General features: G+C 46.0%; 1 pseudogene across 1 annotated transcript; it reads right to left on the bottom strand.

The window, feature by feature from the left end:
- Positions 1–2,449: 2,449 nt before the first annotated feature.
- Positions 2,450–2,982, bottom strand: LOC309665383 (CST complex subunit TEN1 pseudogene; annotated as a pseudogene). Its single transcript has one exon. The product of its transcript is annotated as a CST complex subunit TEN1 pseudogene (transcript).
- Between the last annotated feature and the right edge of the window lie 419 nt (positions 2,983–3,401).

Raw genomic sequence — 3,401 nt, 5'->3', positions numbered from 1 at the left:
TTTTCTGATTTCCAACATTATTTAGACATAGACCGTGTTTATATTACAACATAACATTATATTATTGGTCATGTTAAACATTTTTTGTAATTAATACATCTTTCTGGAATATATTTAGACCTAGCATATCCCAATTATTACTATTTTTGTCAATAATTAATAAGAGGGGATGCAGTCAGTAAGATACACAGAACCCTCTTTGTTTTGCATCCATGAAAGTAATATTAAATTAAGTGATTCAAAGTATATTTTTCAATGAATTGAATACAAAAGAGTATACATCAGGGCAATTCTTACCTCAAAAATATGTGTTTTCAACTTCAAGTGATCCACTCTGGCATCCTAGGTTTATCAAATGCCTTAGGCAATGGCCCATCTCCACTTTATTCCACTGTACATTGCATGCACTTCAAAAATTCAATTTTGCATTAATGTCATTTTGTGTGCTGGGTTATTATATTAGTTGTCTGCATTGATCTTGCTGACTAGATACTTGATAAAGTTCTACTTTGCTGTACTGCTCAGACACAGCGATGAAATTCTTTCTCCATGAACAGTTCTGCAAATATGTGAGGAAAACTTTAGCATATGAAAACCTACCATGAAACATTTCCCTTAAAACAGATAAACAAGGAGGTGTCCTGAGTTTTACTCAAGCATAAAGTGTCAATGTAGTTCATAGCTCAAGAGAAAAAAACTGCTCATCTGGAGGTAACATAACAGTGAAAACATTTGAGAATATGGTTCATAAATGATGCATTCAAGAGGTGAATATAGAGTATGCCTATGGTGTGAGAATATAGCAAGAGACAGAAATAGTCACGAGGGGACAGCAGGCAGGAATTGGTTGTCAAACAGGATTACTTTGTAAGACTCAAGGATGCGGAAATAAATATTGAAAACAAGACTGTAGAAAATAAAATGAGAAGGAGAAAAAAGCAGTAAATAGCAATAAGATTAGATCCTCAAATGAAAGATGCAAAAAATCAATTAAAAAATATATAGTCTCATAAAAGGGGAGAGAGAGGAGGAAGAGGAGGAGGAGAAGGGGGGGATGAGAAAAAAATGGAATAATTTTGTCATCACATATTTTGAACATTTTGTACACACTTCCTCTTATAAGCTTTTCAATAATATTGTCGTAGGCAGAATAGAATATTGACCCCTCCAGATGTCCACACTCTAATTCTAGGGACCTGGATTTATGTTAGATTACATGGCAAAAGGGAATTTGCAGATATAATTGATTTAAGAATCTTGAGATGGAGTGATTATGTTGGATTATCTGAGTGGACCCAGTGGGATCACAAGGGTCTTTATAAGTGAAAGAGTGAGGGAGGAGAGTCGGGTCAGAGTGAGAAGGACTTGACCAGCCATTGCTGCCTGAAGGTGGAGGAAAGGGCCACCAGCCAAGGGATGCAGGCAGTGTCCAGAAGCGGGAAAAGACACAGTTTCCAGAAGGAGCACAGCCCTGCAGCCCCTCAATGGGTTTTTAGCCCATTGAGATCCATTTTGAACTTCTGACCTCCAAAACTGTAAGATAATACATTTGTGTTGTTTTAAGCCACCAAGTTTGCAGGTTTGATCTCTGGTTGGGGGAACTAAGGTCCTGCATGCCGTGCAGCGGGTAACCCCCCCCAAAAAAGTCACCAAGTTTGTAGCAATTTTTTTATAGCAGCCAGAGGAAACTAATAAAAATCCCATTAAGAAGTTGGCATTGTATCCTCATTAGAAATGAGAAAATCTACTCCTTAACCCGTGTTACACTGCAGAGTCAGAGCTGAAATGCTGGTGGTTCCCTCCTCCCAACCTAATCTAGCACCATTACTTTAAGCTGCCACTTCACTCTAGACATAGAAACCAAATAATTAAGAAATGGAATGATTTTTCTTCTAAATGAGCATCTTGAGATAACTGATAGTTTAACGATTTTTTTTTTTTTTTTTGCCAACTATGAACATGTATGTATTTGTGGGCATTTACACACAATTGCAATGATCAGGTTTGTTAACTTCATTAAACAGTGAAGCCCTTGGACGGAAGGGGCTCTGATGCCACGGGGGTCTAAGGCGGCAAACCAAAATCCAAGTCTGGGAGTGACAACCCATCACAAACCGCCAACGAGGCTTTAAGCAACAGCCAATCAATAATTTCACTGCTTTGCTCCTGCCTTTGCTGTATAAACGCCCCTTCCCGGACTCCTAACCACTTCTGGGTTGGCTCTGCCGGAGTCAACTGATTTTTGCTCAAATAAACTCTTAAAATTTTTAATATGCTTCAGTTTAATCTTCTTTTTTCTTTTTCTTTTTTCCTCTTCGTCACACCGCGCGGCTTTATTCACCAGGACCTTCTGGAACGCTCCAGGACCCAACGAGGCCCAGCCCCCAGCGCCCCGGAACCCAGCCTCTGATCTCTAGGCTCCCTTTTCTGGGGCGATCCCGATGAGCATCCCCTCCCCTCTTCTCTCCAGCTCCGAAGTCTGTCACTCGGGGGAAGCGCCTGCATCTTCTCTGCAGCAGCTCCAGGGCAGGTGGGTGAGGAAGGGCGTTGCCACGAGCTGCCGTTTTGCTCTCTACTGGCTGCTGGCCCCCTTGCGCTGGTACAGCCTCTCCTCCCGGACGGCTTGTTCTAACCAGGGGAGACTCGTGCCTCCCACACAAGCCGGCACCCGGGCCTTCACCACGCGGCCTCCAGCCTTCTGGTGACCCAGCTCCCCAAGGACGGTGTAGAGGGAGCCCACCTGGGCTTGGAGCGGTTCCACCAACTTGGTCCAGACGAGGATCGGGCGCTGGTCGGATCTGTGCCGAGCCATCAGGGTCACTCGGGACCGCGTCGTGTCGTAGCTGTACAACCTGCCGAGCGTTCTCAGTGTGTCCCCATCAGGAGCTCGGCCGGCGCTGACCTCCCAGGGGAAGCAACAGGTCCCAGGCTCGGGCAACATCATTGCTCCTGTCTGGACGTCGGGTCCTTGGGTTCCCTCTTTCCGCCCCCGCCCCGTGTGACCAAGTGACGAGGGAGGGGCGGGTTGCCGAGAGCGCCTCGCTTTCCCCCCATTGCAGTTTCCTGACCTTCGTTCGGGGTCCCCTTGTGGGGCGCGGGGGCCGCTCTGAGGCTCCCCTGCCTCGGCCGCGGTCTGTCCCGCCTCAACTGATCTTTTAACAGGTTCCAGTGTTTTAGTGAGGCTATGCCCATGGGCTGTGCCCTGGGCAAGTCTTGCCAGCACCCCCTCCTCAGCAGGTGAGCAGTAAGGCCAGGGGGCAGGAGGTGGGCATGTCCCCAGCCCACGTTAAAGGCTACAGGGGTTTGATTGGGGTATTTACTTGCTCCGGGTCAGTTGGGCTCGGGTAAAACAGTGTCTTAGGAAGGCAGTCATTTTTTAGGAGAACAGAGCGCTGGGTACA

This window comes from Balaenoptera physalus (assembly GCF_965194825.1).
Source record: "Balaenoptera physalus genome assembly, chromosome: 8".
Taxonomy (NCBI): domain Eukaryota; kingdom Metazoa; phylum Chordata; class Mammalia; order Artiodactyla; family Balaenopteridae; genus Balaenoptera; species Balaenoptera physalus.
Note: the sequence above shows the minus strand (reverse complement) of the source record. Positions and strands in the feature narration are given on the sequence as shown.